Source organism: Crotalus tigris, unplaced genomic scaffold, assembly GCF_016545835.1.
Source record: "Crotalus tigris isolate CLP2741 ecotype Arizona unplaced genomic scaffold, ASM1654583v1 scf7180000017576.4783729, whole genome shotgun sequence".
NCBI classification, from domain to species: Eukaryota; Metazoa; Chordata; class Lepidosauria; order Squamata; family Viperidae; genus Crotalus; species Crotalus tigris.
The window spans coordinates 1,854,019-1,871,948 of record NW_024096487.1 but is presented as its reverse complement, the minus strand read 5'-3'; the positions used below and the strand labels follow the sequence as shown (position 1 = coordinate 1,871,948).

At 38.2% G+C, this 17,930-nt stretch overlaps 1 protein-coding gene across 5 annotated transcripts in view; it reads left to right on the top strand.

Moving 5' to 3' along the window:
- DGKZ (diacylglycerol kinase zeta) overlaps positions 1-17,930 on the top strand; it is a 136,081-nt gene that overhangs the window by 11,243 nt on the left and 106,908 nt on the right. The gene's annotated exons all lie outside the window — the stretch shown is intronic.

The window sequence follows — 17,930 nt, the reverse complement described above, 5'->3', positions numbered from 1 at the left end:
CTTCTTTATCCAATTTACTCTTAAATTAAGATGTGTTTATAAGTACAGATGAAACCTGAGGGCTGTCTGATGAATTGTTCAGCAATTCCCATTATTTACACTTATCATGTAAAATATAAATTGGAGATGACTGAATAATCCAATAACAAGGTTAGGTATAAATTCTAGAAGGAAATGTTTTGTTAGTGCTTAATTTGGAAATAGTGAATTAGGTGTGAGTCTGTTTCTCACTGCAGCACAAGGAAATATAACAGTATCCAGATATATTACTGAGGTATTTACATCTTTTTTGTGTGTCCTTGGACCATGCTGTTGCATACCTTTCAACATTATAACCACCTTTCTGGCAATCAGATATTTGGTTTGTATTTCTTCTGGTAGCTTTTTGGAGTTTTATGGCATTTAACATTAAAATTATTTTGCTTTATACAGAGAGTCTAACGTTTGAGGGAATTCATAATTCTTTAATTTGAAATATTATGTTGGTCTTGGATCAAAATAAATAAATTTGGGTTTGTTTGTTTTTTTTTTTTTTTGGCTTTTAGGCCAGTAGTGGCAGGCATTTACATTTTTTAAAATCAAAACATTGTGGTTTGTTAGTTACAGTAAATATATAAACTTTGTCAGAGAAGGAAACGTAAGCACTCTGATAGCATTTTTGCAAATATTGAGAAGTATAATGTTAGTTGTCCATGATGGGAAGTTTTTGAAAGCTCAGCTGCACTAATCCAAATGTTATAGAAATGACATTTTTTATTTATATAAGAACCAGTACTTAATATACTGAAAATGTGTATAGCCAAAGTTTATAGTATAATTAATCCGCATTATTGTATCACACAGTGCATATAGTTTATTTGGAACTATGGAAGAAATTACAGTAGGAAGTGGCTTTCCGTTTTACAGAAGCTAAAAACATTTGGTGAACTCAGAACACTAGATTGATTAAGAAAGTAAGCCAAGCTTGTTAGGAGACAGAATATACAGATGGGAACCAATATAAAATTCAAGCAAAGACAGTGAGAAGGATACAAGAATGTATTTAGGTATCACATATACCAGGCCTGCACAATTTGTTGAGGGGATCCATATGGAAAAATTAAAAATCCTTATGAACTGCAAAGAAAGACCTGGAGTGCTGATCAGCAGCTAGCGCAATAGAGGCACTAGAACTGAGAACGGCAGCAAGGCTTGGAGGTGCTTGACAGTGAGTATTTTGGGGTGGTGGCTGTGGCTGTAAATTTACTATTTTTAAAAAGTCATCAAGTTTTTATGCAGGCCTGATATAACACACAGCAACACATGCACAGAAGCGTGAAAATGTGGAGGAGTTGGCATTACAACTTGATCCCCTCTCTTTTAGAGGCTTGTTGGCAAAAATTACCATTGAATTTGGTGCTTCAATTTGCAACTCCAAACATAGGTAATACAGGATGTCTAAAAATAATTTCATTTCCAATCCAGAGACTGGAACTAAACAAATCAGCCAACAGGCTCACTTAACAGAAGAGTACAGGCAGGCCAATTTTGCTGCCTCTGTTAGAATTGATGGTTTGGACTGAACTCCTTTCTTGTGGATGTAAATCAGCGCCATGCATATGTGTACACATTTGTAGAATTTCCCTTGCCCAGTATGACTGCCATTGAAGGCACATTTGTGCAAAATAAATCAGCACTAGATAAAAGAGAAGTAAGGGGGCTAGCATTGTTCCCAACAGTCAGTTTAACAATATTGTAATAGTACAAGGATGGAGAGATAAGTAGATCTCAGGTGGATAAAATGTGCTAGCCATGTTCTCCCACCAATGATCTTTTAAAGAGGAAGTGGATGTATGAATTACAGTTCTCCTTTCCAAAAAGGCCATTGTTTTCTAGTTTCTGAGAGCTTTGCTAGGTAATCAGTTGTTCAAACCTAGGCACCAAGTGCTATTTGTTCCAGCCATTAAAAAAGAGAGAGAATATGCTGTTTTTGAAATAAAAAAGACATGGCAGACTTGATTTTTTGGCTTATGCTAAAGCCATTTCTACTCAAATAGAAATATGTGACAATGATAAAGAGCTATTTTTGTAATAAATACTGGTACAAAACTTGCTTAGTCTAAACTTTAGAAGCATTCTGAGGGATAAACCTGAAGGTGTGAGTCTGGTTCATATCACTGTTCATTCTCATACAGAGCACATTTAGTAAATTTAGTAAATAGCTTTACTTGTGGAAATTGATTGAGGATAGGCATTTGGGTGGGTAAAGACTATATTATATTTTTTTCCTAGCATAGCATAAATCCAGAGTAAGTACCTGACCTGAGAAACATAGTAAGCATAACTTGTCAAATCTAATAGAACCTGTCACATATGATGGATCGGTGGAGAATACTTAGGAGAATTTAAATTCCTAACAGGCCTTTCATTTCTCACCTCTGTTTCTTAAAGAATGAGATTTTTCCTTCCTATCCCAGCAATTAATTTGCTAATCTTATAGGGACTGAAAATAAGGAGGGCACCCATATTGACTCAAATACAAAAAGAGATCTTGATGAATCATTTCTTACTGGGACTGCTGCTGCTCTGGTGTTCACATTACCCCCTGTGTGTCCTAGTTAGGAGTATTGCTTGTTAAGATAATGAACAGAGATTTTTCCTTTATTATCCTTTCTGATATAATTAGCACAAGACTAATTAGATCTTCTGTTCCTAAAGTTTGAATTGTGCCAAGGCTTAAAACCAATTATGCTTTCTTATTTGAGAAAGCTGGTGCTTGATAAAGAGAACTCTGATATTGAAGACTGTTACAACTTTTATTAAATGCAACAGAAAACATGGGTTATGTTGCTGAACAATTAGAGTTACATTTGATCCCAATAGTTATAGCCCTCCCATAGTTATAGCCGTTGCAGCACCCCTTTGAACACAAGATCAAAATTCAAACACTCGGCAGCCCACCCATACTTATGTCCACAGGAGCATTTCAACTCCTCCTACCTGCCTTTCTCTCCCCATCTCTGCCCTTTTGGCCATCCTGCACTAAGCCTTCAGACCATATTGCGTGAGGCCTTCTCATGAGGCTTTGGAAGGCTTCAAACCCTAGCCGGAAGGCCCTACATGATTTAAATAAGGGCACATGTGGCCTGAGAAAAAAGGTCTAGGATGGCCAACAACTGCTTTGTGAAGGACCATAACTTCAAATGGTTGCTAAACAAATGATTGTTAACCAAAGGCTACCCGTATAATTTTCCTAATTATAATAAAAATAACAAATTGTCCTAAAACAGGGGTGTCAAACTGCCAGCCCGTGGGCCGGATGCGTCATGGCAAAACTGCGCCCACTCCATTGCTGGAAATGGGGAAAAAGTCACAATATGTCACAACCCGTCATGTGATGTTGCGAGTTTGACACCCCTGTCCTAAAAGAATATGAGAAATGCTCTTATCCTAAGATATTGTGGAAATCTTTTGTAGCCCCTTTAAAAGATGGCCTGTAAATATGTTTGATAAACTGGGGGTTAAGACAAATGTGGAATGGGCTGCTTTAATAATTTGTCTCTGGTTTTATCCTTCAATCTCACAAGAAAAGCAAAATTTTCAGGCCTTGGAAGATCTTAGTGCACATTCTATTTCACAATGACTAGGATTGTGAGACTGATTCCCAAGGTCACTTCTGTTCTCCTTGATATACATTTCTGCAGTGGAGATAGGCTATTTGGAAAGCTGAGGACTGAGGATTGCAAACTTTTGAGACAGTGTAGCCCAAAGGACTGAAAAGAAAACTCATGCTTTATCCCCCTACACCTGAGGTGGTGACAAAACAGTGAACTGAGAACTGGAGAGACAGTATTTCAGCATCTCAAAATGGACAAACCAGATTCATACATAGCTCCCTTATCCACTATAAATTTGGAGACAACACTTTGGTTTCTCACTTTGCAAAGTGAGAATAGAAAATAAGAATGTGAAATGGCTTGAGAGAAACATGTGGAAAAACAGGAATTCTAGGTAAAAAGGACTATGGCTAATCAACCTGTAAAGATAAAATCTTTTATCTTTTTAGCCTTTTAGCTAAGAATAAGAGAAGAGATACTCTAATGAAGAAATGGATATTGTTTCCTGTGACTATCCTTTTCATCTTATACTTTCCAATCTTGTATTCATGTAAAAAAGAACCTTTGTAGTATTCATTCCAGCTGATACTGTGATACTCTGGAGAGGAATGTATTTTCTGTTTATCCATAGCTGAAAAATTTGCTCCATCTTGAAATTCTTCAGTAAGTAGTATTCCGATAGGACGTTTCTGACTATACACATGGAAAGCAAACCTAAGGTATCCTAAGATCACTGTGGTTGCTGCTTTAATTTCAGTCCCATTTCACTACATCGACACAGGACCTCAGTGTGGGAAGCTATTGAAGAAGATTAGAAGTGAGCTGTAATTTCAGCCTTGAAGGATGTAATTAGAACCCAGAAAACAGTGCCCTGGTATCTGATTAGCCTGTCAACGATATATTATGGCAAATGACTGGGCTTGAATAAAAAATCATGATGGCTGTTGGCCAGTTTTTATATGTAACCATATTAGCAGATATTTAAAGAAAGGCTGTGGTGTACTTGCCATTGTGACATATGAAAACATTAAAAACGCAGTGGTATAAATATATTTGTGGGCGGCTGAGGCAAGGAATCTTCAGTGGATTGTGGCATTTGGTTAATTTGCCTTTTCATTGGCCCTAGAGTTCCCTTGGTTACATATATACCGTAGTAAGTCTTAGAAAATCCAAAAGTGCTTGTTAACGATGTGGATGTATGTGTGATATTTTGAAAGGGTACATGTATGCATTGCCTTTATTCTGTATTGCCCTAGATTATATGATTATATGATTAAAGCTCATAAAAAATATTTAGTAGTAAGAAAAAGCATTATAAAGGGTTTACCTGTAAAAAGGGAATAGTGATTCTTTAATCAGACAGCTGTGGGTGATTCAATCTTGTTATATTTTATTCCTAGGAAAGATTGTGCAACCCCCAACTTGAATGTCAGATGAATAAAATATTGCCAGGAACTATTAAAAGCTGCATTTGGAAGACTTACTCTGGCATTATGCCACATAACTTTTTTGTCTTTGGCCTTGCATTTGAATTGTCTCTTTGGTCTTAGAGGAAGGACGGTTTAGCCTCTTTACCTCCCATTTTCCTCTAGAGTAACCTTCCTGAACCTTCATCCAGACCTATTATACTATCTGCCTGTTGCTTTCTAATGAATTTATTAGCAACTTAATAATAATAGGAGGAGGAGGAGGAGGAGTAAAATTGGAAGGGACCTTGGAGGTCATCTAGTCCAACCCCCTGCTCAGGCAGGAAACCCTACACCATTTCGGACAAATGGCTGTCCAGTCTCTTCTTAAAAACTTCCAGTGTTGGAGCATTTACTGCTTCTGGAGGCAGGCTGTTCCACTGATTAATTGTTCTCACTGTCAGGAAGTTTCTCCTTAGTTCTAGGTTGCTTCCCTCCTTGATTAGTTTCCACCCGTTGCTTCTTGTCCTGCCTTCAGGTGCTTTGGAAAATAGCTTGATTCCCTCTTCTTTATGGCAGCCCCTGAGATAATTTGGTGAGAGGGGACCTCACATCTAAATTTATGTGGGATTTGGGACTAGAACTCGTGGTCCTCTGATTTCTAGTCTGATGCTTTAAACATGCACCAAACTGGCTCTTTTTGCTGCATTACCGTACATTTACTAGAGCTGCAAGCATCCTCTCTCCCCAAAACCCCTCCCTGCCTCCCCCTTTGAGGAGCTATCTACTTGTCAGGATAATTATTAATTTTCAAACCCTGATACTAACTCAGAGAAGCACATGCTGCATTCAGAGTAGTCCATATTTGCTCTTTTATTTCATTTTGATCTCTTGAGTAGAAGGAAAATTAATGTCATTCCAACCTACTTTGTGACTCTTTGTCAGGTTTCTGTTTCCCCGATGTATACGGTGGAAGTCATCATTCACCACTTCCTTCTCTTGAAATGTTGCTTCCATTGTATGCAATGCAATGCTGGATATAATGTCCTTATAAATACTGGAGTCTTTTCAGAAAGAGAATGTTTAGAGAAGAGCAATGTATCATTGCATTTTATTTTGTTTTAATTTATTTTTATAAAGTGAACATTTGCTCTAATAAATCGCACAAATGTGAAGTAACTTGTCTCAGCAAGTTATATATGGTTCTTAGAAAATTTATTTGATTAAAATGCAGTTGATCAATTAAGATTCTTTAATGTAGGGGTGAGTCCCTTGTGATCTTCAATCTAATTTCAAACTCTGCAAGAGATGAGTTCAGCTCTCTGGTGAGACAGAGAACAGGATGTGTGAAAGAGAAGAGATGCCAGTCCTCCCACTTGATTTGCTATCTAAAGAGTTCCAAAATAGGAAACTGTTGTAAATGTTAATAACATGATCCATATCAGAAACTTGTTAGAATATGCTGCCCTATGTTCCATTTATTTAATAAATTTCATATAGCAGGTTTGTTTTTAGAATGGATAGGTAGCATTCAGATTAAATTCCTTGGAGGCCCCATTGGAATTAACAAGTATTAAATTAATTATTATGACTGCTATTGATTGTTTTATGATAAATCTAATTTAAGCAAAGATGGTTCAGGTACAGCTGCTTTTTGTGGTTCTAGACATGTCCCTAAAGAATGAGAAAAAAGGGACAACTTGCATTCAAAGTCATTCAAAAGAAAATGTTGCATTTTAATCTTAAATAAAGAACATACCTTTGAAATGCAGAACAAATAACAAGCCAAATTTCCAACCCCTTATTCTCTGCCCCTCCAGTGACTAGATGCAGCCTTTCACACAAAATGACCCCAACTGTTTCTTCGGAGGGGCTAAAAATGTTGCTTGCCTCTCTTCCAACGGATCAGTCATTTAGCACCCTCTTCCAGCAAATCTCTGGAACGAATTTCAGTAGCTTTATTGCAGCACTGTGCAATGTCTTCTGTGTTTCTGGATTGTAATGTTTTCATCAGGATCACTATTGTCTGGACGATGACTGTTTTCACTTGAGATGAGCAGCCTAGATGCAGCATCTGGAGGCTTCATTGATGTGGTAAACCTAGCAGCTATGTACGTGTACTTGCTACGAATACTATCATCTGATGTATAGGGAAAAAATTAATTATGCTCTTTCATATACGGGGGTGAAAATGGTAGAATCTGGGTGTGAATGCTATAAAAAGAGAGTATTAGAGAGTTATCATATACAGATAGCTTACATTTGCATTTCACTGTTGCTGTTCAAAGATTAGATATGTAGGAGTTACATTTCCCATATCTTTAAGGTATTTCCATTAGTAACACTTGAACGTTCATTGTCATTCGCTTCCCTGTATTATCTTATTTTATTTTTCTGTTTTAAGCTCCAATTATGTCTTATTTTGGCCTAAGTACTATTTTATAACTTGCTTTTACTTCCTAATTCTTGCTTATTACTGTGTATTTAGTAATATCCTAAAAACTAATCTTATTTAGTAAAGGATAGGAAGAACAAATGATAGAAAATAATTGTAATGATGATGAATGTTCACTTGAGGATTGATGTACTTTCATTTAAACCAATATCCAGGATTAAATGCCAAGTATAAAGAATAGCTAGTTTGCTGTAATGGTTAAAGCATCAGGCTAGAAACCAAGAGACAGTGAGTTCTAATCCCACTTTAGGCATAAAACCAGCTGGATGATCTTGGGCCATTCTCTTTCTCTGAGCCCTAGGAAGCAGGCTGTGGCAAACCACTGCTGAAGTTTTTTATTTATTTAAAAGTTTTATTTTCCGTTTATCAATTACATAAATATAAACATTCACAATTAACAAAATAAAATAAATTCATACACATAACCATAGGTGTTGCTTGCCCACCTCCCCCCCCAACTGCATCCACCCTCTCTAACACTCTCCCTTACTTCCCTCCTCTTTCTCACCTCCCCTCCCCTCTCTGTCCCCTCCCCCTCTCCTCTTACCATCCTACTTCCTCCCTACCCTTCCTCCTCCACTCTCATCCCTCTTCGGATACACTTCTGAAGTTTTGACAAGAAAACTGCAAAGGTTTGGACGGGCAGTCACCAGGTGTCAAAATATTGGTTCAAAGGCCAAAAAAAAAAAAAAGAAGAAGAAGAGGAAGAAGAAAGAAAGAAGAGAAAAGAATAAGTCTGTGTAGGTGGGATATGCAAATGAGTGAGCTGTATTTAAAATAACAAAATCAATCTCTCTTTCATTTTCATGTTCATTTACTCTATATGGGCAACTGAGTCGGTAGGCACTGCTGCATCTTACGAGGCAGCCTGGGGGAATTTCCAGTGGAATTACCTGTCAATTCAATAATTCCACTTTTCAGATTGAGTTGAATTGAATTACCAAGGTAGAATGTACAATAAACCCTTTTGCTTGTCAGCAAATACCTCCAATACCACAATTGGGAAGTGTAACTACTCCCCTTTTATTTCGTACTCTTCTACATTTTTCTAACTTACTTATCTTTATGAATGCCACCCTTTCTAAACAATGATTTGCAAGTTCACTGTATTTCCAGTGGTTATCTACAGAAACCTTTATAGTCATTCACCATTCAAAGCACAGGCTGCACCTCAACTTCCCACAGATGACTGTGAGTCCACCTTAGTATATGTACGGAATTAGCTGTGGCTAGCCTTGATTAGGCAACATTTAATTGACATGTGAAAGTAACAGGCTTTGGTTATAGGACAATTTTGTGGCAGCATGTATAAGAATGATACCCATCCAAAATTCTTAAATCGTATTTAGAAACTGATCTAGAATTACAACTGTGTCCTTTTAGTCATAAGACAGACAGCGTAGTATAATGCTAAGACACTGGATTAGAGATGGGAAGATGCAGGTTGTAGTCCTCCCTTCATCATGGAAGTCAATTCTTTGGACCAGTCACTCTGTCCTAGCCCTAGACTGGAAAATTGGAAAACAAATCTATCTATCTACCAATCCATAACCTTCACTGAAGAATCCTTCATCTTGCAGTGGATTAATTTAGGCTATTAATAATAACAACAATAACAACAATTACTACTTCCATGTCATAGGTTTAATTAGGACTGGAGCAAAGCCCTAACAGTAAGTAGGCAAGCTAGTAATAAAGGCAGATTATTTTAGTGAATCTACTGAAGTTTAAGTCTGAGTGGGAATTTAGTTAGGTTTAGATCTTACCTTGCTGATTCATGCTTTTACCTAAATCTGCCACCCAACTGACAATCACAAATTTGGATAGCGTACATTAAATAACTTTTCCCCCATCAACAATATGGAAATTGTAAAAACCATGTAATGTTAACAAAAAAAATATATAAACTGACATATTAAGCAACAGTACAGCCAGTACTCATTATGTGTATCATCTTAACCCCCAATTTGCCCAGGGAAAAAGACAGGTTTGTAAAGCTTTCTTGAATGCTAACAGGGTCAGGGCCATCCAAATATTTGGGTGGGGGTGGGGATTCTCCCAGTGACCAAGTTCAACAACAAAAAGGGCATGTTTCCTAGGTCCAACCCAATGAGATAACCTCAGAGAGGATCCTGTGAGAATGTATGGGGTGGAGACAAGTTGTGCCACAAATAATATGTAGATGGTAATCAGTCAGAAGTGATGGTGTTACTAAGGTGCTTCCATAATTACCTAATCCATAGCATCCTGGACCAATTACAGTTTCTAGAGGGTCTTCAAGGACAATCTTATGTAGTAGTAGTCCGACTAGAGCATGGATCGGCAACCCGCGGCTCCGGAGCCGCATGCGGCTCTTTCAGCCGTCTCTTGCGGCTCCCTGTCCTCAGCCACCATGTGCAGTCTGAAAAAAAAAGTGGCACTAAAGTTCAACCAATCAATTCAAACTTCTCACAAAGTTTGATTGGTTGAACTTCTTTGGTTTGTGGGACTGCCCACAAACCTCTTTCCTTCTTCGTACTGCACGTGGTGGCAGTGGAGGAAGAGCCGGGAGGATTGCTGGAAAGGTAAGGAGCCATAGGTGGCCAGGCCCTGCTCCGCCGCCGCCTCTGTTAGTCCGGGGGGGGGGGTCGCTGAGGTCTCGGTAGCTTCCCCTCTCCGCCCGCACCTTTCGGCCGTCTCGCAGGCAGCGGATCTCCATGCCTGGCCCTTTCCCCACCTGCTGCGCGGCACCTCTTGGCCATCTTGCTGCCGCTGCTGCCGCAGGGCTCTCCGCCACCCAGCCCCACCTTGGCCCCTTCGCCGTCCTGGCGCCACTACCGTGGGGTTCTCCACCACCCGGCCCCTTCACCATCCTGCCGCTGCTTCCGCGGGGCTCTCCACCACACGGCCTTACCTCGGCCCCTTCACCGTCCTGCTACCGCTGCCGTGGGGTTCTTCAGCCAGGCCAGGGGTGGTGGGGACCCCCGACGATGCTGCAGTGGCTGCCACTGTGCAGCCATCGGAGCCGCTGCCTCCCGTCCTGCTCTCCCTCCCCGCCCCGTTGGCGCCGTTTGCCTTTAGTTCTCTCTCTCCTCACCTGGAGAGAGAGAGAGAGAGAGAGGAGAGAGGAAAGAGAGAGAGAGGAAAGAGAAAGAGAGGAAAAAGAGGAGAGAGAGAGAAAGAGAAAGAGAGGAGAGAGAGAAAGAGAGGAAAGAGAAAGAGAGGAAAGAGAGAAAGGGAGAGGAAGAGAGAAAAAAGGGGAGAGGAAAGAGAAAAAGAGAGGAAGGAGAGAAAGAGAGAGGGAGAGGAAAGAGTGAGAGAAAGGAAAGAGAAAGAAGGAGAGGAAAGGGAGGAAAGAGAAAGAGGAGAGATAGAGAAAGAGAGAAAGAATGAGAGAACGGGAGAGAGCAAGAGGAAGGGAGAGGAAAGAGAGATAGAGAAAGTGGAGAGGAAAGAGAAAAAGAGGGAGAGGGAGAGAGAGGAAAGAGAGAGAGAGAGCCTTTTGACATCTAAAATGAAGATAACACTGCATATATTCTTTTTTACCTTTATTTTATATATACAGTGCTTTTTTTGTAAAAAAAAAAAAAAAGGGTGCCGGAACTCACACACGTCATATAACCCACCTTGCCTACCCTACAAGGTTCCATCCCAAAAAGGTGCCATTTTGGGTGTTCTATGACAAAAAAAGCCCTGTATACATAACACACACACACACACACACACACACACACACACACACAAACAAAAGGTAAAAAAGGAAATATGCGGTGTTATCTTCCTTTTAGATATCAAAAGGGTTTTGCGGCTCCCAGCATTTTGTTTTTGGTGGGAAACGGGTCCAAGTGGCTCTTTGAGTGTTTTGGGTTGCCTACCCCTGGACTAGAGCAAGGGTCCTCAACCTTGGCAACTTTAAAACTTGTGGACTTCAACTCCCAGAATTCCTCAGCCAGTCTTAAAGTTGTCAAGGTTGAGGACCCCTGGACTAGAGGGTGACTGGGGTGCAAGTGAAGCGTCCTAGTGGTGCAGTGGTTAGAAAGCAGTATTGCGGGCAAACTTCCCACACCATGGAGTTTAGTCCTGACAGGGCTCAAGGTTGACTCAGCCTTCCATCCTTCCAAGGTCGGTAAAATGAGGACCCAGATTGTTGGGGACAATATGCTGACATTGTAAACCACGCAGAGAGTGGTCTATTAACTTCGTTTATTTTGTCGTCTCATCAGTTCTTGCTGGCAGGCAAATGGTATTTCTTGCAGATCTTCCAAAGCACCTTCGTTGCTATTTTGTCATGCCGTTGTTTATAGTCAGTCTATGCAATTTTCTTGCAGCAGCTAACTAGGTGATCCACTGTTTCTTCAACTTCTTTGCAGAGGTGGCATTTATTATCTGTTGCTGTCTTCTCAATTCTGGCTTCATATGCATTTTTTTCTTAGTGCTTGATCTTGTGCAGTCAAAATTAACCCCTCTATTTCTTTCTTCAGTTTTCCTCCTCTTATCCATTACTGAATCAGGTCTTGTTATCTACTTCGCCTGTTAGGTTTCTAATGTACTGGGCATGAAATACTTTGCCTTGTTGTGTCTCTTTTGTATCTTTCATTTGGTCATTCTTGTGGGAAAAACTTTGTTTGCCATAGGCTAGTATAACATTACAAAATCTCTTTGTCTGTGACAGGAAGTCTACAAGAGCTTACTTAATTACACAAGTTTGCAATGTTCCAGTTCTTCTTACGAGATAATTATTTTTTATAACATTTAATGTTACAAAAACATTTGTCCATTTAGGTCTTAGCAAAAAACTGTTGTTGCTTGCTAACCAACAAAATAAGTACTTACATCGTGAACTGTGTGTTTGTATTAGTTAAACCATAATTGTAACATGTTACACAATTCTTATGTATCAACTCTGTGAGCTACCATGGTATGTATTGTATACTAAACTCAGTGAATGTGGCTGGAGAAAACATTGCATTGGCTTTGATGCACAGGAATTTTACGAGTTTACCTGAGAACCATTCCTTAGAATAACTTTTTTCTTTTAATCAAGATAAAGATAAGAGTATAAATACACCAATAGAGATTTTCTGTGTGATAACTAAAAAGCACCTTATCAGAATATATATTTTTTTTTATTGAAAATTTTTAAATTTTACAAAACAAATCCCTTCCCCAAACCCCCCCACCCTCCCATACCCTCCCCAAACCTCCCATACCCTCCCCAAACCTTCCCAGAGCTGAGTACAGGCTTAATTAAAATTTTTCAAAAAAAACTTAAAACACATATAAATCACATATAAATCCTAAGCAAATCTAAATACATTAAATTAAACAGTTATCTTCTCTAAAAAATAATAATTGCAATCATTAAATACGTTATAATATACTCTAAACATTTTCTAATATCATACTTATATTATTATCCATCATTCTTTATAAACTCCCTCCAAAACACAAATTTAAACATTACTTTCTTTAAATATCTATACCTACAATATAAAATCTAATCTCTCCCTCTTTCTTTATCCTAAGACACAAAAGTAAACATATAAACATTCATTATACCATTAAGACTAAATACTCTTTTGAATACTTAAACTAAGTACTTAAACTTAAACTTCTTATCTAAAATTTTCATTCGATCTCCATAATCTTCTCTCCTATCAAAAAAAACTTAAAAGACATATAAATCCTAAACAAATCTAAGTACATTTAATTAAACAAGTTATCTTCTCTTAAAAATAATAATAATAATAATAAAAAACCCAATCATTAAACACATTATAATATACTCTGAACCTTTTCATATCATACTTATATTATTATCCATCATTCTTTATAAACTCCCTCCAAAACACAAATTTAAACATTACTTAAAACATTAAAATTCCCTTATACATATTTAAATCTTTACCAATAACAAATTCCATCCACAATAAACGCATTCCTTATCAGTCTCTCTTATCCATAAACCTCGAAAGAAGTGCTTTGAAATCTGCCCTTAAAGGTAGCTCCAAAAAGTTTGTAAATCTTGCTTCTCCCGCAGACTCAATACTCTTTTGAATACTTAAACTAAGTACTTAAACTTAAACTTCTTATCTAGAATTTTCATTCGATCTCCATAATCTTTTCTCCAATAACCAATTCCATCCACAGTAAACAAATTCCTTATCAGTCTCTCTTATCCAAAACCTCGAAAGAAGTGCTTTGAAATCTGCCCTTAAAGGTAGCTCCAAAAAGTTTGTAAATCCTGCTTCTCCCGCAGACTCAGGAACCAATACTTGTGAGGCTTCCTTAACCTCCTTCTTCTGTTGCTCTTTTTCTTTACGTTTATATGTTGCACGAGTTGTCCTCTGCTCCTTCATCTCGACTTATTGAGGCCCCTCGAACTGAGATTTCCCATTTTTCATTAATATAGGCTCTTCAGACTGCAATTCTACCTTTAAAGGTTGCTCCAAAAAGTTTATAAATCCTACTTCTCCCGCAGATTCAGAAACCAATACTTGTGAGGCTTCCTTGACCTTCTTCTGTTGCTCCTTTTCTTTACAGTTATATGTTGCACAGGTTATCCTCTGCTCCCCCATCTCAACTTGTTGAGGCCCCTCGAACTGAGATTTCCCAATTTTCATAAGTATAAGCTCTTCAGACTGCAATTCTACCTTCTTTTCTTCCAAAGTTTTAAATGTAATAGATGGCGATGAACATACCCCCAGGACCGAAGTATAAAAGTCTTTTGCTTTAGAAACAGTATTAAGTCTATAACGTATCCCCAGGTAACTCACCACCATTCCAGTCAGAACATCCCATCTGAACAAGATTCGTCTCTTTTTAAGTTCATCTGCTAAAAAAGCAAACTCCTTTCTTCTTCTTAAAATTTTAGATGGGATCTCCTTTAAAATTATAACATCTTGTGAAGCAATTTGAAACCTCTTCTTATAAAAAGCTTGTATAATTTCGTTGCGCAGGGATCTTTTCCCAAAGTAAATTACCACATCTCTTGGCAAATTCTTTTGCTCTGCCACCACGGAGTTAACTCTAAATGTTTTTTCAATTTCACTAAGTATTTCCTCTTTTTCTCTATTCAAAATCAAGCAAAGTCCTTTGCAACCATATCTCTCAGATCTCCTTGCACAGACTCTCTCAAGCCTCTGATTCTTAAAGCATATTCCATTTGTCTATATTGAAGCATAAGAATCTCATCTTGAAAATTTTCCATCTCTTTTTCCATGCTTTCAAATTTTCCCTCCATCAATTCCACTTTTTCTTCTACCTCTTCTACGCGAGAGTTCAGCTTTTCAAGAACAGAGGCAACTCCTTTTAAAGCCAAAACTATCTCTTGCCTCAAAATCTTATTATTTTCCTCTAAAATCTCTTTCATTTCTCCCCTAATTTGAGATATAACATTTCCCATCATATCTTGCAAATCCTTCACCATTATTGACTGTGCCAAGGAAGAGGGTGAAGCTATTGATTTATGTTGTTGTGCTGATGATAACACCGAAGAAGAAACCACCTTAGGAGCTGTAGGAATTACTGGACGCTTTGGAGCCATCTTAAAAAAATCTTTACTCCTTCTTAAAAATTACAAAAATTAAGCAAAAGAAAAAGAGAGATTAACTCCAAAAAATCAAAAAATCCTTCAAAAGGAGATCATTATAACAAAAAGAAAAGAGTTAAAAAAAGGGAAGAAGAAAAAAATGATTAAATAGAAAAAATCCATTCCATTTTTTGAAAGTACAAAAAACAAAACAAAGAAGTTAAACAAAAATAATATTGCTTCTAAAATCCAAACCCAACATCAAAAAATCATTATAAATAATCAAGTCCACATTCCGTTCCAGTCATTAAAAAAAAAGAAAGGGAAAAAAAAACACCAAAAAGTCTGCCGATCGCCATTCTACCTTCCCAAGGGAAAAAAAAACACCGAAAAGCCTGCCAATCGCCATTTTACTTTCCCTTTCAACAAAGGAAAAAAAATAAAAAGAGGGAATATAAAAGTAAAAGTAAATCTTTAAATTTAAAATCCAAATAAAAGCAAAGAAAGCAAAAGCTAAATCCTCTACTCAGCTCTGTCCGCTTCTAAGAAAAACTCACCAGATCACTTTAATCGCGGAGGTGGTTGCAGCGGCTTGTTTTGTCCCTAGGGATAAAAGCAGCTGGGAAGCGGAGACAGTCTGAACTCCGTGGGAGCACTCTTTTCACCCCCCAAAAAAAGCCTTGGGGGTGCATAAGAGGCTCTACCACTATTCAGACAACCCTCTTCCCCCTCCCTTTGCCCGGGAGGGGGATTTTGAACTGCTGAACAGCTGATGTCCGCTGTTCATAGCGATTCAAACACTTACCCAGGAGGACGGCTACAAAGTAGCCGCCATCGCGCGCGCAGATCCACCGGAAGCCCTTATCAGAATATTTTTTAATCATTGGAACAACCTGCCTCCAGAAGCTGTGAATGCTCCAGCACTGGAAGTTTTTAAGGACAGCCATTTGTCTGAAATGGTATAGGATTTCCTGCCTGAGCAGGGGATTGCACTAGCAAGGTGCCTTTCAACATTATTATTATTAATAATAGTAGTAGTAGTAGTAGTAGTAATAATAATAATAATAATAATAATAATAGATTTTATTACTCCCCATACTGGGATATTTGTACAAAGCATCAAATTAGGAGATGAGCCCATATATCTGTTTATACTATATTGTATGTGTAAGGTGAGTAGTATAATAAGTTTTATTGCTATATTAAAAACAGTCTGTTATTGGGCAGTCTGAAGCATTATTTAAGCCCCAGGTAATTCTGGTATATGTTGTCTAGAAGATGACATTCTGGAGTATGCATAGAACATTGCCCATACAGAATAGATACAAGGACAGAAGGTAGACACAGAAACATTGAGGGGAAAAGATTTTGACTGTTTTTAAATCAGGAGCCTTTTAATCCCTGACCAGAGTCATATATACCGTAGTTTACTGCCACAAGAGCATTATGCTCCAATACAGAGAGCTTCCAGTAGCTTCCAGAGTTAGGGTACCAGCAAAAAAATATGCCTTCTACAATGTAGTGTTCAGGAAATCAGTTGTTCTTTTTCTGCCCTGGAGACGGATATAGGAAAAAGGAAAAGGCAGCTTCCTCTGAAGTCAGAGCTGCTGTAAGTTAGATTCCATCACTTTGACAACAAGCCTATTTTTGTACCTTATAATTATCTGAAGGGAAGTTAGAATAATTGGCTGCAGTGCTGATTGAAGGAAATGCATAGTGCATGTCTCTGGGTTGTTACTTAGTAATGCTTCTAATTGTGCAGTTGCAAGCAGTGAGGATAAAATTGCCTTTCGAGTTTCGCAGTTATCCTGAAGGTGAGGAAAAAAGAAATTATTTTCCAAAAGGGAAATTCAGGGACTGATTTTCATTTGCATTGAAAGGCAATAAAGATATAAAACTATGAAACTTTTACAACCATTAATGATTGGATAGACGTTGGTTTCTGCAGATGTAAGAACTTCTCTCAGATGTTTAATAGAAGGGAAGCATACTGGAAACCAGATAAAGCGTATCTTCAACAGTATAGCATCTCAAGATTTTATCTTTTGTATGAAATTAAAAAAATAGAATATAGCAATCTTTTCTGACCGGAAGAGACTTCACATACGAATCCTGGGTTTCTCAATAGCGGCTATATTAATTCAGAATGTTGGGAGTTAACCTACAGATATGGTTAGCATATAGGTTAAGAGAGGCTAAGATATGATATATCTGTCCTCATGTCTTCAAAGCAGATGGTATTGTAAGATGTAGGAAGCCCTGGTGCAGCTCTCTGCCATAAAATTCTTGAGCAGCCTTAAATAAATTAAACCTTCAGCCTAATCTACAAGCTTATTATCTGGCTTTGAGAACAGGACAAGAATAAAAATGAAATAAATCAAAACACTTGGACTTTTCTTTCTTGCCCTCAGATCATTATAGTTTCTAAATTCTGGATTAGCTTTGTATGTCATCTGTTGTTACTAATTAAGACTCTTGCAAGAGAAATAAATAAGAGCTGTGAGAAATCATTGGTGGTTAAAAAAAAAAGACCCCCCCAAAGAAGTTTCTGTTCTCAACACCCATTAGAACAGTGGTTCTCAACCTTTCTAATGCCACGACCCCATAATACAGTTCCCCATGTTGTGGTGACCCCCAACCACTTATACATCACCGGGTGCTAGGGGCGTGGCCAAAGAAAAGGGGAAAAAATGGCGGACAGCCTTGTTTGGCGACCCCCGTGAAATGGTCGTTCGACCCCAAATGGGGTCCCGACCCACAGGTTGAGAACCACTGCATTAGAAGATGCCAAATGCCATCTGACTCTAGTAGCGATCTGTCAACTGAACTGAAGTTTATAGGTATTGTTCATCATTGATCAAATGAAATTGGAGTTAAGTGTGCAGACTTGCAAAAAGAGAAAAAAGGGAAATTCCAGTAATTCTTGCTTGTTCTAAAATGTGGTTACATGGGGTGGAGAGCAG